Source organism: Capsicum annuum, chromosome 1 (genome assembly GCF_002878395.1).
Source record: "Capsicum annuum cultivar UCD-10X-F1 chromosome 1, UCD10Xv1.1, whole genome shotgun sequence".
In the NCBI taxonomy this organism is placed as follows: Eukaryota; Viridiplantae; Streptophyta; class Magnoliopsida; order Solanales; family Solanaceae; genus Capsicum; species Capsicum annuum.
Genome location: NC_061111.1, coordinates 187,819,169 through 187,837,789, shown reverse-complemented (window position 1 = coordinate 187,837,789; position 18,621 = coordinate 187,819,169).

The window sequence follows — 18,621 nt, the reverse complement described above, 5'->3', positions numbered from 1 at the left end:
ACGTAGAAAAAGGTGAAGTTGAAAAAGGCGAAGAAGAAGAAAGAGAAAAAAAAGCAGAAGAAAGAGATAGAGAACAAGAAAAAGGAGAAGAAGAAGAAGAAGAAAAAGATGGAGAAAAATAAGAACGAGAAAAAGAAGAAGGAGAAGAAGAAAAAGAAGGAGAAGAAGAAGAAGAGAAAGAAGGAGGAGAAGAAGAAGGAGAAGAATCAGAAAAAGAAAGAGAAGAAGAAAAAGAAGGAGAAGAAGAAAAAGAAGAGGTAGAAGAAGAAGAAGGAGAAGAAGAAGCAAAAGGAGAAGGAGAAGAAGGAGAAGAATAAGAAGAAGAAGAAAAAAAAGGAGAAGAAGAAGAAGGAGAAGAAAAAAGAGAATAAGGAGAAGAAGAAGAAAGAGAAGAAGGAGAAGGCAAATGAGAAGAAGAAAAGGAAGAAGAAGAAGAAGAAGAAGAAGAAGAAGAAGAAGAAGAAGAAGAAGAAGAAAAAGAAGAAGAAAAAGGAGAAGTAAATGCAGAAGAAGGATAAGAAGAAGATGGAGATGGAGATGAACGAGAAGAAGCAGAAGAAGGAGAAGGAGAAAGAGAAGAAGGAGAAGAAAAATTAGAATAAGGAGAAGGAGAAGAATGAGAACAAGAAGGAGAAAGAGAAGAAGGAGAAGAAGAAGAAGAAAAAGAAGAAGAAGAAGAAGAAGAAGAAGAAAAAGAAAAATAAGAAGGAGAAGAAGAAAAAGTAGGAGAAGAAGAAGAAGAGGAAGAAGGAGAAGAAGGAGAAGAAGAAGCAAAAAGAGAAAGAGAAGAAGGAGAAGAATAAGAATATGAAGAGGAAAAGAAGAAGGAGAAGAAGAAGATGAAGGAGAAGGAAAAGGAGAATAAGGAGAAGAAGAAGGAGGAGGCAAAGAAGGAGAAGAAGGAGAAGGAGAATGAGAAGAAGAATAAGAATAAGAAGAAGAGGAAGAATAAGAAGAAGAAGAAGAAGAAGAAGAAGAAGAAGAAGAGGAAGAAGAAGAAGAAGTAGGAGAAGAAGCAGAAGAAAAAGTAGGATAAGAAGGAGAAGAAGAACCAGAAGAAGAAGAAGAAGGACCCCCGCAAAGTATAAGTGTGTAGTTGGGATTTGAGGTAAAGGTTTGGGGGAATTTTGACCATTTTCTCTTACCCCATTATTCCTCTATTTTGAAAAATTGATTAAATATATTTTTTGTTAAATTTTGAGGTCAAATTTATCATTGTTTTCATATTTTTGGGCCAAATTTAATCTTTCACTTTAAAAATTGACTAAACATATCATTCGGTATATTTTGGGTCAAATTTACTTTCGATGTCATATTTTTGGATCAAATTTATCTTTGTTGTTAAGAAACATTTCACATGTATCTATTTTATTCCAAAAAATCTCAAATCAACATTAAATTGGTCATCTTTTAAAAATAAAACACACTCTAACCTAACATTCCGATCCAACTCACAAAAAAATACACAAACAAATATATCTCAAATAGTCAAATTTTTCTCACGAGATTAAGCCACTGAATATTTAACAGTGCATAGATCATGAAAAATGAATTTGTATTAGTGCAGACACAAACAAATATCCCCTTCCTCAGTTCATGGATCTGCATCAATGCAGAGCTCATGAAAAATGACACTTAGTGGTCAAATTCAACAGATTAGGCCCACTAGGTATTTCTCTGGATAATTGAGAGAGGAGGTCTCTTTATATGCCAATTATGACATCTCTTCATTTTTATGTCTTTATATACAATTTGAAGCTACATAAATTTTTCATTATGTCATTTGTTCAGAAAACTTATCCACTGATTCTAGAATCTATATGCACTTAAAATTGCATATCAAATTTTGAATTTGAACATAACCAGAATAGGAACAGAGTTTGTAATAGACATTTTCTCTAGTTCTATGCTTCTTCCTTATCTGTTATCCCATTTTATTTTATTTTTTGGTCATTTGTAAATAACCTACTAGTGTTGCATGTTGAAAGAGAAGTATATTTATTCATTGAAAAATTTGACCAACAGAACTGTAAGAGGGATATATTTGTTTGTGTATTTTTTTGTGAGTCTGATCGGACGAATTAGATTATGGTTTGTTTTATTTTTAAAAGATGATCAATTTAACGTTGATTTGGATTCTTCTACTAGAGAAAAGGTACATGTGAAAAGTTTCTTAACAAAAAGGGTAAATTTAACCCTAAAGTATGACATCAAGGATAAATTTGGCCCTTAAATATGATGAAGGATAAATTTTCTAAAGTATAGGAATAAATTTGGCACCAAAATATAACAACAAAGATAAATTTGACCTCTAAATATGACGAATGATATATTTAACCAATTTTTCAAAATAGAGAAATAAATTTAACCCTTATTAAAAATATATTTATCAAAGATATATTATTGACATGACAAATATGCTTTGAGCTAAAAGTGACAAAAGAGTTTGAAAATGAGGTGTAGGTGACACAAGTCTTAATAATTGAGTGTAGGTGACAATTACTTTATTATGGATTAAGCAAGTTGGGTAAGTTTGAGAATAGGCCATAAGTTTTTAAATTTACACTTTGATCCAAATGTTTACCTAATATAATGGGAAACAGAGGAAAAAGAGGCACCTTTCTCTCTCTTCTCATCCATTGTTGTTTTCTCTCTCTTAGCAATTTTTGTTGTTCATTATTGCTGCTGGTCTATTCATCATCTTCTACTTCATTATCATCATCTTCTACTTCATTATCATCTTGATCTTCTTCTTGTTGACCATTGTTGTTTTTGTTGTTACCGCTACTTCTACTATTTGACTAATTTTTTAGGTCAAATTTTGTTTTTTACATCACTTTCCACTTTGGCATTACTTCATAAGAGACTTTGGTAAGTCAAATTATGATTTTAGTTGAATTTGTCATCTGGGTAACTGCTATTGTGCTATTTTTTCAACAGTAGATAGCACGCGAACATGAATGCAATATAAGAGCTATTTATTTAAACAGATCAATCATCTGTTGCGACAGATGAGACATCTATTTCAATGGAAGACTCATATGTTGAATTCATGTTTATGGTTCTATAGTGCCGTAACATGAATCGAATAGATGGTTCATCTATTGCAATAGATTAGTTATCTGGTACATGATAAATATTTGTTGCAACAGATTAGTAACCTGCTGAAACAACACCTGAACTCATTCCAACAGACGTATCATCTATTGCAACAAGGTAAATATTTGTTGCAACAGATTAGTAACCTATTATAAAAGAACCTAAACTTGATTCCAACAGATGTTAAATATTTATTGCAACATATGAGTAACCTGTTGCGATAGAACCTAACCTCGATTCTAACAGACGCATCGTCTGTTGCAATAGGTAAGCCATTTATCGCAATCAGTTAATTATCTGTTACAACATGTCACTGATTTATTGGAATCAGCTTCAAAGGTGCCTTAGTACTGTAACATCTATCCTAACAAATGTTTCATCTATTACAACAAATATATAGTTTGTTGCAACATATGATTCACCTGTTACAACAGAGGACTCGTCTGTTGAAATTAACTTTAGGAGCGTAACATGAATCCCAACAGGTAAGTAATCTGTTGTGACTGATCACTTACCTGTTGCAATAGATTACACATCTATTGGATTTCATGTACGGCACTATGAAATCAATATTAACTTTTTTTAACAAATGAATTTATTTAGGTTCCACTAATAAAGGGATCAATAACAATAGGGGTGGATTGTTATGGTCAATGGATCGAGAAGAGCAATCGATATTTATAGAGTTAGAAGGATGGTGAAATGCTAGAGATCATAGCTATGATAGTTCAAAGTGATATTTCATATGATGATTTGTGAACTTAATCATCAGCTATCATGGACTGAATTGTCTACTGGAAGAACTCGTCATCAGCTATATGCATAGCTCCTTTGAAAATCAGAGGGTACTATATTTCAAGTTAACCGACTAGGTTCAGTTGTGTGCTTATCTTAGTGATTCATCTAGGCCGATGTTAAGGGTGTACGTGGTTGAAAAGACAAGATAGAATGAGAATCAGAATGTAGAAGAAGAACAACAACAAGACATCTTTGATGTTAGATTGGATGATCTAGACAAGAATATGCCAGATGATGATCAAACACCTACGGATGCGACCAATACGGTAGGTAGTTCTTATTGATCGACATAGTCTGGCAATCTTCAAGACGACGGGACCAACTTTTTTAATGGAATGTCATTCAAGGACAAGAAAGAATTATATACCCCTTTGTTTATTTCTTGCTTGAAAAAAGATTTCAGAATAAAAAAAGTGATTAATTAGAGCAGTGTCTTTGCTACAAATATGTTAATCCGAACTACAACTAGTGGTTAAGAGCGGTAAAGTACATAAGTTCTGACAGATTCGTCATTCAAAAACATAAAAAGTATCACACATGTGGTTTGGAGCACATCTCAGGCCAAAATCCTCATGCCACAGCAAAGGTCCTCAGTGAATATTTCAAGAATAGTTTCCCCGATGGCAAAGGCCCTTTTAAAAGGGTTACAGCCAATTAAATCCTTATAGAATTGGGTATCTCTAATACCCCATAAAATCATAAAGATTAATTCAGTCCTTAAAGCTTGTCAAGGGGTCCCAGACTTAGAAAATTCTAGCTAGGTTCCCAAACTTAGCCTATTATTGGCCTTCAAAAGTTGAAAATATTATTTCACCACCTTAACGTCCTTTAATGGTCTGTATTTTTATTAGTTCATGATCAGGAAGGTCAATAGGTGTTCCCGAACAAGTTTTGATTTTTTTGGAACACGTTTAGATCATGTTTGAAGTCCCAAAATAATGAACCAATGTGATCATGGCGCGCCGCATTGCCAATCGCGTTGGTCAACATTTGTGCAGGCTGTTGGAGCCAAAAATTCTGAGGCTCAATAAGATCATGGCGTGACGCGTCGAGTATCGCATCACAGCCATCAACACGTCGCGTCGCTTGTAGTGTCGGCACCCAGTTTTTAGTCATTAAATGTCTGCATTTTTAAGGGAAAATGGTCAATTTCCCATCTTTAGATAAACCCAATAACACGTGACTCAGCTATAGTTCACTCAAAATATAGAGTTTCTCTCAAGTTTCTCTCAAGAACAAGTTAGGGTTTTCAATTAAGGATTCAAATTCAATACTCAAATTCAATAATCTCTCCGTCAATGTTTGTGAAATCAAGAAGTAAGGTATGTCAACTATTGATTTATGGATTCCTTTCATCCATGAAGTCCAAGAACCCTCTTTAAAATTATAAAATATGATATTTATGTTGTGGGTTATTTGTAACCATGTTTATCTTGTTGTTTGATTCCCAAGTTGAAATCTTTATGTGTTTTCATGAAACTACGTTAGCATGCTAGATAAAATCCATGAATTGAGTTGTTTATGATGTGTAATTTGATGATTTCACCTATGTTATAAGTTGTGCATGTAGGGTATTTGACAAAATCGCTAGGAGGATAAAAATTAGGTATTATAGCTCAATTGTGAGTCAAATAATAAATGCATGCTTTACCCTTATGACCAAGACTGACTTCCATGATATTGTGTGTATTATGAATATTTGATGGATGTTCATGAGATTAGTTTGATGAAAGTATGACATATCTATATACAATTCCTTCCATGTACAGCATTATGACAAGCATGTGTTTTTATGAAATCCCTAACTTATTGTATTATGAATTGTTGATATTGGTTATGCGTTCACGAAGTATCAAGTCCTGTCGGTTTCATGCTATCAAGTCCTAGGGGTACTTGTACCTGACAATTTAGCTATGTCCCTAGAACCAGTGTCAATTTTTATGATACTCCCATTCAAACCATGATAATTACAATTCAATCAATTACATGACTCAGGAAAACTCAGTAATCTCAGTCAGTTATCCTATCTCAGTAGTATTCTATCAGTCAACAGAATTTAGTGAACTCTGTTCAAATTGGCTAAAAGATACTATTAGTAATAGTTTAGTTCAATTTAACTCAGTTCAGTGTCTCTTCAGTTGGGAGTAGGATTCAGCACTGAGTGAACCCAAGGATAGCGACTCACCTGTTAGCCAGTAGAGAGTGTAATCCTTAGAAGCAATCCTTGCATTCCAAAACTATGTAGCCAGCATAGGTTGAGATATACCCTATGAGTTTAGATATTATACATCTCATTTGAGTTTTTCCTACTAGAAGTGGTTGACGGAAGTGGTCCCTATCAGAGAGGGTTTACTCATAGCTTATCTTTACTCGTGGCACGGTACTAACACCCTTCCAGCTAGGGTTATAGGTGGAACCCTACCTTTTCAGTTTTGGGGCATGTCGGTTAGATGATTACCTCCCACAGTCTTAATTTTGGATCAAGTCTCAGTAATGGAACTCAATTCAGTTCTACAGTGTCAAGAGTGTCAGATACAGTCGCTCACTCAATACGTAACTCAGCTAGTTCCATCAGAATCAGGACTGCCAGACACAGTCACCCAGTTAATAGTATATTAATTATATGAAATTCATGTTACTAGTATTTAGATTTCAGTACTGTCAGATACAGTCAATCAGACCAGTTCTTCATAATCAGAACTGTTAGAAATAGTCATTCCTTCATTAGTAATATGACATTAGTTCCTCAGTACTCAATAGACTTAGGTTTTTAGTATCCTAGTATTAGTACCCAGATATCAATAAATCCACGTTATCAGAATTTATGAGTCAGTGTTATCACGATCTCAGTTACAGTTATGTACTGATGTATTTATTCTCATGTTCATATTATTCAGTGAGTTAGTATTGTTTATGCATATGAACCATTGCATTCAGCCTACCTCACTTGCATACCATTACAATCAATCATACTGACGTATTTGTGCTATGGTGTTTTATACCATAGGTTCAGAAGCATGCATCCAGAGTATCAGTAGCATTCCAATTTTTGCAGTCAGATTCAGCAGTGAGTCCTTATCATTTGAGGATGTTATTATTTGATTATTTCATTCTTTTAGTACTTAGTTTATTTTAGCAGATGGGGTTAGTTGGGGGATTGTCCCATGAACTCCTTATTCAGACATTTCAGTTTTAGAGGCTTTCAGACTATAGCATGTTCAGATAGTTATTTTAGTTGTTTTGATATTATTATACCATAGTTTATGTTATGTATTAGTATTGAACCATATGGCCTTTCAGTTTATGTTTTTGCATTTATGATATTACCATTATTATTTAGGGCTCAGTTATAGATATCAGTCATGGGTTAGCTTATGGTCCTTCGGGATTATGAGCATTGTGTAGCATTCTAGGTATTAGATTCGGGGTGTTACAAACTTGGTATCAGAGCTTAAGGTTCAACAGTGTCCTAAAAAGTCTGAAAAACCACATCTAGTAGTCTTATACATGGGTATGTTGTGCACCACACTTACGTTCAGGAGACTATGAGATGTTTTAGGAATAGTTTCCCTTCTTTCAGTATTCATGTCGTGCGAGTAAGCATGAGCTCCAGTCAAACTATCAATTTAATCCCTTCTTTTCTTTCATTTACAGAATATACCTCCCAAAAGGGCTAACGAAAGAGGAACAGGGAATCAGTCATCACCTCAACCCGTCCAGGAAGATCCTCTCGATGAGCACGTCTCTCATGCAAAATTAAGAACTACATTCACTACTCTAGCCAATTTAGTCACAACTCAAAATGACTGGCCAGCTTCTATTTTGGCCTACCCAGTGGCTAATTCTGCTGCAGCTAGGATTCGAGACTTTACCCGAATGAATCCTCCCCTATTCTCCGGTTCTAAGTCTAAAGAGGATCCATAGAAGTTCCTCGACCAGGTTTAAAAATTCACAGATATCATGGGAGTGACTTTCAGTGAGAGTGCAAGTTAGCCGCCTATCAGCTACAAGATGTAGCCCATATGTGGTTTAAGTAGTGAAAGGTAGACAAGGGTGCAAATACAGAGCCCATAAAATAGAAAGAGTTTTTTATAGCTATCTTAGGTAGATTCTTTCCCCTAGAGAAGATAGAATCCAAAGTGTTAGAGTTCATCAACCTCAAATAAGGTAGCATGAGTGTAAAAGAATACTTCCTCAAGTTCACTCAGTTAGCCAGGTACGCTCCTCATGTAGTATCAGATAGTAGATCTAGAATGAATAAGTTTATGTTTGGGATATTAGTAGAGTGGTTAAGGAGTGCAGGACTGCGATGTTGATTAAGGAGATGGACATATCTAGGCTTATGGTCCATGCTTAACAGATTGAGGAGCAGAAACTTAAGAAGAAGGAGAAGGAAAATAAAAGGGCCAGAACTGGTAGTTATAGCTTTTCTCATCCAGGGTCGCAGGGTGGTAGCAGTTCTCAGCATAGACAGAAGTTTTCATCCCTAGTTCCATCTTCAGCTTGTGAACCAGTACTAAAGTTTAGAAATGACCGTAGAGATGGGGCTCCAAGACCTAGGGTATTAAGAGTAAGATTTTTACTCATCCACTTTGTGAAGAGTGTGGTAAGCATTATAAGGGTATATGTAGATCTTGTAGTGATGTGTGTTTAGGATGTGGCAAGACAGGTTACAAGGTTCGAGATTGTCCTAGGCCTGGCCCTAGAAGTAAGCACGGTCATCCTTCAACTTAGTTTGGTCCCCCGAATCAGCAGGATGCCAATTCCAGCGCTATCAGTGGGTGATTCCCGAATAGACTCTATGCACTTCAGTCCTGATAGGATCAAAAAAGTCCTCCTGATGCAGCCACTGGTATGTTATAGATCCCTCATTTACATGTTCATGTTTCTTCAAATTCAGGAGCTTCCTTTTTCTTTTGTAACTCTTTGTACAGTAGTAAACTTTAAGGTCAAACCAAATGTTAACAGGACCTTTTTCCAGTCTCCACCCTAGTGAGTCAATCTAACACAGCCCGATAGGTATACAGGAACTGTCTGGTTATGAAATCTCTGAAAGTCGGGCCTTCAGGTTCCAGTAGTAATACTAGTATGTATAGGAAATCCATAAAGGAAGATGATTCTCGACCCATTCCTATCTCAGTGCAAAGTTTTGTACTTCAACCATCACGATACATACGCATGCTTTCTGTTTTAGTCCCACGAATATAGCTTATATCCATGTGTTTTTCATAGAATAGTGTGTGTTTCAAGTTACTAGTATAAGGAGTCCAAGTTCATCCAATATTGCAGATCATGTTCCACACATTCAGAAATTCCAAACCCAGTTCGTGCAGCTCATAACTCATGCACTCATGTCATGCTTTACAGTATGCTTAGCCCACACAATTCATGACTTCACTCTTAGTGTTCAGTCAAACTCAAATTATTCCACGTATACCCTCGGTTTAGATCCCTTGGTGAATCTATAGTGATAATGTTCTATCTCATAAGCCTCAGTTACAGTGTCAGTTCAATAATCAATATTCAGTAAAGGACTCAGATAGTCCTATAAAACCATGGCTTTCAGCTATCAGTTACTTAGCCATCAGAATTCAATACTCCCGTACCAGTCTAACCCTTAGTTATAGAAAATCAGTATTCAATCTCAGTTACAGTCTTAGTTATGGTTACAGTCTCAATTACTGTCTTAGTTGTAATCTCAGTCCCAGTCCTAGTCTAGTAGTTAGATCAGAAACTCAGTCCAATTTTAAGATTACCTGACCATAGCATATGGTCATCAGTTACTCAGTTATTAGTATTACAGTACCTCAGTTTATAGAATATTTCTGAATCATGATTAGATGCCTGTTCTTGCATTCCTAAGGTAATACAATTTTCCCTCACTCATGCTCTATTACCTCATGTTGCTCAATCAGTCATTACCTCCTATGTATAATACCCTCTAGTCTCAGTCCAACTATCCATACTAAGTACAATTCAGTCTTACATACCCAGTATTCAGATATAAGTTATTTAGTTAATCAGATAAAGTAAGTATATATTTATGCATTCATGCTCAGCACCCACGTAAATCTTTTCATTTGTCTCAGTTGAAGTACATAAAGTCTAATCACTTTGTCTTAGCTTCAGATCTCGGATATCCAACAATGATTCAGTTCGTAGGTGCCTTATGCATCGCCTAGTTTTCCTCAATAGTGTCCCAAGAGGGAGATACACTATAATTCCCCAAACTTTCATGACATAAATATGTTTCTCTTTTTTCGTAATGAATCCAGTTGGGGGTAAGGAGTACTCATGAGTTGACCCTCAAAATCCAACCTCAGCCGTAAGCTGTGTATTCAAGGTACTCAGTTCAGATTATGATATCCAGCTCATGTATCACATTCCAAACTTAGTTACGTTCACGTATTTCTACTTGTGCATATCTAGTAATTAATTTCAGGCTCATTAGCATTTTCAATTTAAGGAAACAGTCTCCCTTGAACTTATCCAGTTTCATGCTTAGATTTCCATGATAAACTTGGTATTAATTACCATTGCATATTCAGTCATGCATTCATAAACCAGTTAACCATGCATCAGATATGCATGTTCAGTATGACACATTTATTTTATTGGTCATGTCAGCCATGGAATCATGTTCCAGTTGTTCATGTTCAATATGTACATCTATTTATCTTTTCTTCCCTATCAGTCAGTCTCATTCGAGGATGAATATTTTCAAAGGGGAGATATTGTAAGACCCCATAAAATCCTAAAGCTTAATTCAGTCCTTTAAGCTTGTCAAGGGGTCCCAGACTTAGAAAATTTTAGCTAGGTTCATAGACTTGGCCTATTATTGGCCTTCTAAAGTTTGCAATCTCATTTTTCCACCTTAAAGTCTTTTAATGGTCCATATTTTTATTAGTTCATGATCAGGAAGGTCAATAGGTGTTCCAGGACAAGTTTTGGATTTTTCAAAACACGTTTAGATTATGTTCAGAGTCCCAAAATAGTGGACCAATGCGATTATGGAACACCGCATTGACAATTGCATTGGTCAACATTTGTGTAGGCTACTAGAGCCAAAACTTCTGAGGCTCGATGTGATCATGGTGCGACGCGTCCAGTATCGTATCGCAACCATCAATGCGCCACGTCGCTTGTAGCGTCGGCACCTAATTTTTAGTCATTAAATGTCTGTATTTTTTTAGGGCAAAAGGGTCAATTTTTGATACTTAAATACACCCAATAACATGTGATTCAGCCATAGTTCACCTAAAATATAGATTTTCTCTCAAGTTTCTCTCAAGAACAAGTTAGGGTTTTCAATTAAGGATTCAAAGTCAATACTCAAATTCAAAAATCTCTCTATCAATCTTTGTAAAATCAGAAACTAAGGTATGTCAAGTGTTGATTTATGGATTCCTTTCATCCATGAAGTCCAAGAACCCTCTTTCAAATTATAAAACATGATATTTATGTTGTGAGTTGTTTGTGACCATGTTTATCTTGTTGTGTGATTCCCAAGTACGAATCTTTATGTGTTTTTATGAAACTACGTTAGCATGCTAGATGAAATCCATAAATTGAGTTGTTTATGATGTGTAATTTGATGATTTCACCTATGACCTAGGTTGTGCATGTAAGGTGTTTGACAAAATCGCTAGAAGGATAGAAATTGGGTATTATAGCACAATTGTGACCCAAATAATAAATGCATGCTTTACCCTTATAACTAAGACTGACTTCCATGATATTGTGTGTATTATGAGTATTTGATAGAATGTTCATGAGATTAGGGTGATGAAAGTATGACATATCTATATGCAATTCCATCCATGTACAACATTATGACAACCATGTGTTTTCATGAAATCCCCAACTTATTGTATTATGAATTATTGATATTGGTTATGTGTTCACGAAGTGTCAAGTCTTGTCAGTTTTATGCTATCGAGCCTGGGGGTACTTGTGCCCAACAATTTAGCTATGTGGCAAGAGCCAGTGTCAGTTTTCATGATACTCCCTTTCAATCCATGATCATTAGAATTCAATCTGTTACATGACTCAGGAAAACTCAGTAATCTCAGTCAGTTATCCTATCTCAGTAGTATTCCATCAGTTAATGAAATTTAGTGAACTCTATTTAAATCAGCTAAAAGATACTATCAGTAATAGTTTATTTAGTTTAAATTAGTTCAGTATCTCTTCAGTTGGGAGTAGGATTCAGCACCGAGTGAACCCAAGAATGGGGACTTACCTGTTAGGTAGTAGAGGGTGTGATCCTTAGAAGCAATCTTTGCATTCCAGAACTACATAGCCAGTGTAGTTTGTGATATACCCTATGAGTTTAGGGATTATACACCTTATTTGAGTTTTTCCTACTAGAAGGGGTTGACGGAAGAGCTCCCTGTCTGAGAGGGTTTACTCACAGCTTGTCTTTACCCATGGCATAGTACTGACACCCTTTCACTTGGGGTTATAGGTTAGACCCCAATCTCTTCAGTTTTGGGACATGTCGGTTAGATGATTACCTTCCACAGTCTCAGTTTCGGATCCAGTCTTAGTAATGAACTCAATTCAATTCTATAGTGCCAGGATTGTCAGATATAGTCGCTCAACTCAGTACGGAACTCAGCTAGTTCCATCAGAATCAGGACTGTCACACACAGTCATCCAGTTAATAGTATATTAATGATACAAAATTCATGTTACCAGTATTCAGATTTTAGGACTGTTAGATACAGTCAATCAGACCAGTTCTTCATAATTAGAACTATCAAAAATAGTCATTCCTTTATCAGTAATATGACATCAGTTCCTCAGTACTCAATAGGCTTAGTCTTTCAGTATCCCAGTATTAGTACCCAAATATCAGTAAATCCATATTATCAGAATTCATGAGTCAGTGTTATCACAATCTCAGATATAGTTACGTATTCATGCATTTATTCTCACATTCATGTTATTCAGTCAGTTAGTATTGTTCATGAATATGAACCATTACATTTAGCCTAACTCACTTACATACCAGTACATTCAATAGTACTAACGCATTTGCGCTATGGTATTTTATATCATAGGTTCAGAAGCACGCGCTCTAGAGTATTAGTAGCATTCCAGTTTCAGCAGTCAGAGTCAGCAGTGAGTACTCATCATTCAAGGATGTTATTATTTGATTATTTCATTCTTTCAATACTTAGTTTATTTTAGCAGATGGGGTTAGTTGGGGGATTTTTCCATCAACTCCTTATTCAGACAGTTCAGTTTTAGAGGATTTTAGTCTACATCATGTTCAGATAGTTCTTTTAGTTCTTTTGGTATTGTTATATCATATTTTCAGTTATGTATCAGTATTAAACCTTATGGCTTTTCAGTTCATGTTTTTGCATTTATGATATTACCATTATTTTTCGGGGCTAAGTTACAGATATCTATCATGGGTTAGCTTGTGGTCTTTTGGGATTATGAGCACCATGTAGTATTCTGGGTACCATATTCAGGCGGTTACATTGTCTTAGTCAATTATTAGAAGATATATACAACCATGGGGATTGCCAAGGACTTGGTTAGGGGGACACACGAGAATGGGTATGCAGTCCTGGATGCCTACCATTACATTATTGAGTCCATAAATCTCAGAAGTAAGACGACATTTCATATTGTTGAAAATGGAAGGTTCAAGTAATTTTTTGTATCCTATGATGCTCAGATTCTAGGTTTTTGACATTTGAGAAAAGGCATAACCGTCGATGGTACCTTCTTGAGGAGCAGGTATAATGGAGTTCTGCTAGCAGTGGTGGCATAGGATGTGGAGAATCATATCTTTCCTATCACTTTTTGTGTAGCGGACAAGGAATGTGATGCTTTTTATAGATTTTTTTGAACAACTGCGAAGCTGTGTCGAAGATACAAAGATTTATGTTTTATTTCGGATAGGCATCCAAGTATTCCAAAGATGGGTTCAATTTTCTTCACTTCAGTTTAGTTTGGTTATTGCATCAGTCATCTTGGAGAGAACATTCGGACCAACTATCACAACGAAAGGATCATGACCCTTTTTATAGAGAAACTAAAGCATATAGTAAAGAGGATTTTTAGACCATTTCAATCAAATAGAGGATGTCCATCCCAAGGCAGCAGAACATCTCATACATGTCGGTTTTGAGAGATGGAGCTGGGCATTCTGTCCGGTAGATAGGTACATTCTTATGAATTTAATGTCTTAATTGAGTTACAAGTTTAGTATGATGTCGTACTAAGTGATTCTTTTGTATAGTTACAATATTATGACATCAAACATAGCTGAATCGGTGAATTCATTGTTTGGAGATGAAAGAGAATTTCCCATCAAGGCTCTATTTGAAATAATAAATAAGAAGTATGGCTAATTTTTTAACAAAAGGCGTGTGCAGTTCGAGGGCCCAAGAAGAACCCTATTTATTCTAAAAATTGAAAAAATAATATCAACAAACATTAATTTGGGGAATTGGTAATTACCTCATCAAATAGTAAATTACAAATTCAGTATCTTCGGTCATGGTGATGTTTCCACGGTCGATCTTCAAACAAGATCTTGTACATTCAGAGCTTTTGACTTAGACAAAATACCCAGTCCATATGCTATGACAGCACTTCAAGCTTAATATGGTGCAAAATATAGACCTAAAATTTACGAGCACTCCTCTCCATATTATCCGGTGGAAAAATATAAAATGGCATATAGTGGGCATATTACTTCGGTGCCTCCCGAAGAATCTTGGGTTGTTCCTGCAGAGCTTTAAGAGAGATTAATATCTCCTTCATATATTGACCCAAGCAATATCAAACCGGAAAGAAATCCTTATAAGAGGAGGCGTGGAGGCGTAGAATAATTTCCATCAAGAAGAAACAAGTTCTCCGTATGTAAGCACGTTGGCCACAAAATAACTACATGCCCGAATCGTAATCCACCATGATCGTTGTAATTGCAAAAACTTGTGTTATTGTTTATTATGAACTTTTATATATTTAACTCATCGTTGTGAACGTAATGTTATCATTTATTATATATAAAATATCTTTTTCAATAACCTGTGCATCAATAAAAAGAGGCAAAACATGAACTAAATACAGCATACCATAATTATTTTCAATAAATTACCCATCTACTGCAACAGATAGACATTAGCTGGAAGAACACAATACAGTTCATCAAACTAGAATATTTTTCTCCAATAGATGAAAAATCTATCGCAACAGATAGATAATCTATTGAAAAAAACCCAATCGATGGCCAATCTGTTCCAACAGATGGTCCATCTATTGAAAGAACTCAAAAGATAAAGTTGCTATTGCTACTGGATTCAAAATTGCTCCTTACCTCCAACTGTCGACATGTTAACATGTATGTTTAGAAGAAATAGACAGATTTAAAATTGAATAAGAATTAAAAAGGCAAAGTCAACTAAAAATAAATTTTTCACTAAATGAAAAATAAAATACATTGGTATAGATACAATATAGAAAAATTAAAATACATACGCTAAAAGAAAAAACACATTCTAATTATTATTATCATCATCATCATCATTAATGCTAGATGGCCAATCAACTCATAGCATCAGGGCCCTCATCACCCTCTGCATCTCTCTGAACATCCTTGATCTTATGGAGACCAACTCCCTTGTGGTTCATTAAACCGTCTCTAAAGTTATCGTACTATGTCGTACAGAATAGCAATGTCCCAAACAGGATCAGTCATATCTAGAACACACATGAATTGACATAAAATGTAGACACAAAAGTAAAGAAAAGATTCCAAATATAATGCAACGTATACTACCAACTGGTAGATTTACACAGAAAAAACTTACCTCAATGAGAAAGGAATTTGCTCTTTGAAGAAAAGTGGTTGAAGATGTAATACGAAAAGAAAACATGCAAGAAATAAATAAAGTGGAGTAGAATGAAGATTAAGGAGAAAAATATTTATAGAGGATTGAATCTATATGTGTTAGGCCAAAAGGCACGACTGTTCAGCTCTATTTATTAATTACATTCAAATTGTTGGCATTTTGTTTCCTGTGAAAAGTCACGACTTTTTATTTTAGATTAATACTTCTCACCTTTTCAAAATGATTTGAGACTTAATAACAGTCGTTATTATTAAGTTGTTGCAATAGATCATCTATCTGTCACAACAGATTTACCATTTATTATAATAAATGGTCTGTATATGCAACAGATAGTCTATCAAAATAGATTTACCATTTGTTGAAATAGATAGTTTGTATGTCCAATAGATGAAACATCTGTTGCATCATATGTATTATCTGTTGTGATAGATGGACCATCTGTTGGAGGATATGTTTTAATTTCTTCTAACAGCTGATTCATCAGTTGCAACAGATGGAGAATTCGATTCATCAACTGTTTTGAATATGTTAGATAAAACGTCATGACTCTTCACCTCTTTTTTAATAGTCATCACATACGTGCAGATGAATAAACACTGTCTAGTCTGTCGTAACAGATTTACCATCTGTTGCAATATCTGTTGCAATATATAGATTATCTGTTATGACAGATAGACCATCTGTTAGAGGAGATGTTTTGATTTCTTCTAACAGTTGATTCATCAATTGCAATAGATGGAGAATTCGATTCATCAGATGTTTTGAATGTGTTAGATAAAAATTCACGATTTTTCACCTTTTTTTTAATAGTCATCACATGCGTGCAGATGAATAAACACTGCCTGACATGTCTTGATAGGGTAGAAAGAATAAGGTACGTACAAATAAATGGATCTACTTTCATGCATGGGAGTTATGTATTATTGATTAGGCCACTGTGACATACACACATAAAGTACAATGATTTTGTGAATGCAGTTTTTTATTGATTAGACATTTATCCTTCAAATAAGATCCTGCATAATACAGTTTAATTTGATAGGTGTGAACTGATAAGGCCGAAGGGTTCCAAAACGGTGGTGTCGATACCCTGTTACAATGTAATAACAGTTTATACTCATGTTTTTATGTCAATTTTGGGGAAGCGTTCAAGTGTTTGGTGGCAGTGTAAATATCTAATAGTGATTGAACCGATTTTAATGGCACAATGGACTTCTTAAAAGGCCTCTGAAGCCTTGCAATGCAGCAAACAATAATGGAAGCAATAGAAATTCCCCTGGTTTAAATTTATATGAATGGATTGCTCGAGGAGACTGTTATAAAATAGAAGGTGCTTGGGAGAATACCTATGCAGGAAGGGGGAGGTAGAGAAGACCTTATATCATCTTATACCCTATTTAAGAGGAAACACGGGGAAGCAAGTAAGAAACTTCTAGAAAATTTGGCCAATGAAATTGACATGAGAAATGAAAAAACTGAATGAGCTTCAAATGTGGAAGTGTATCTAAATATAAAATTCATCAGTCATTTTTGAAAAGAAAAATGATCAAGAAGACTGGGGTTGGTCACTTTGCTAGAGACTGGAACTAGCGAGTGTGGCCTCAATGAAGACTCACAAAGTGTAGGACCAGAACTCTAAGAAAACAGCTTCACGAGCATAGGAGATTGGTAAGATTTTTAGTCAAGAATGAAACCTAAACTAACAACTCCAAAAGTAAAAATAAGGAAAGCCAAGGCATCAATTTCTAAAGTCTAACTTGTATCTCATGCCTTCTATTTGTTTCTATGATCAGGTCAATAGAGGTAGAAATAAAAAGGTCTGAAGTTGGGAAGAAATCCCATGACATATTATTTCCACTGCCTTTGATGTGACCATAGCCATAAACAGGAGGCATGGGATGCAAGTTTAACTTGAGAAATTGCCACCTTGGCTTGATCCCTTATTTTTAATGAAGGAGTAGTTGGTTCAAGTTTCAATCCTTACCGACAATCTTACCTCTATCCATGCTCACAAAGATAAAACTTTAGAGGTCTGGTCCTATATTTTGTAGGTCTTCATTTAGGCCACACTAGCTAGTTGCAGTCCCCAAACAAAGTGCAAAGCTCCAGTCCATTTGAGCATTTTTCTTTTTCAAGAACGACTGATGGATTTTCATTTTTGGATACACTTTCACATTCGCAACTCATTCAATTTTTTCATTTTTCATGTCAATTTCATTAGCCAGTTTCCAAACACTTTCCTTCCTACCCTGTGTTTCTTTTTTAATAAGGCCTGAGTTGATATATGGTCTTCTCTACCTCTCCCTTGCTATACAGGTATTCTTACAATAACCTTATGTTGTATAATAGTCTCCTTGAGCAATCAATCTATGTGAATTTGGACCAGAGCAATAACTATATTTATTTTCATGTTTGTTTGCAGCAGTGCGAGGCTTCGAAGGACTTTCAAAAGTCCATTGAACCCTTAAAGTTAGTGCAATCACTATTTGAATGTTTACACTGCCACCAAAAACCTTAAATCTTCTCCAAACTTAACACAAAAACATTAGCAAAATCTTTATTAAACAATAACAGGGTATCAACACCACCTACTTGGTCCCTCAGCCTTACCAGTTCGAACCTAACAATCTTAACTGTAAAATGCCATATATTGTTTGAAGGATTAACGCCTAATAAGTAAAGAACTAAAATTCACAAAATCATTGTACTAGATGTGTATTTTCACGATAGGTTGATCAGTAATACATACCTCCCACATATAAAGTGGTTTCATCTGCAAATCGTTTATTCCTCTGAACCCATCTTTACTTTAGACTTTAATGTTGGTCGAGCAAAAGTTGATCAA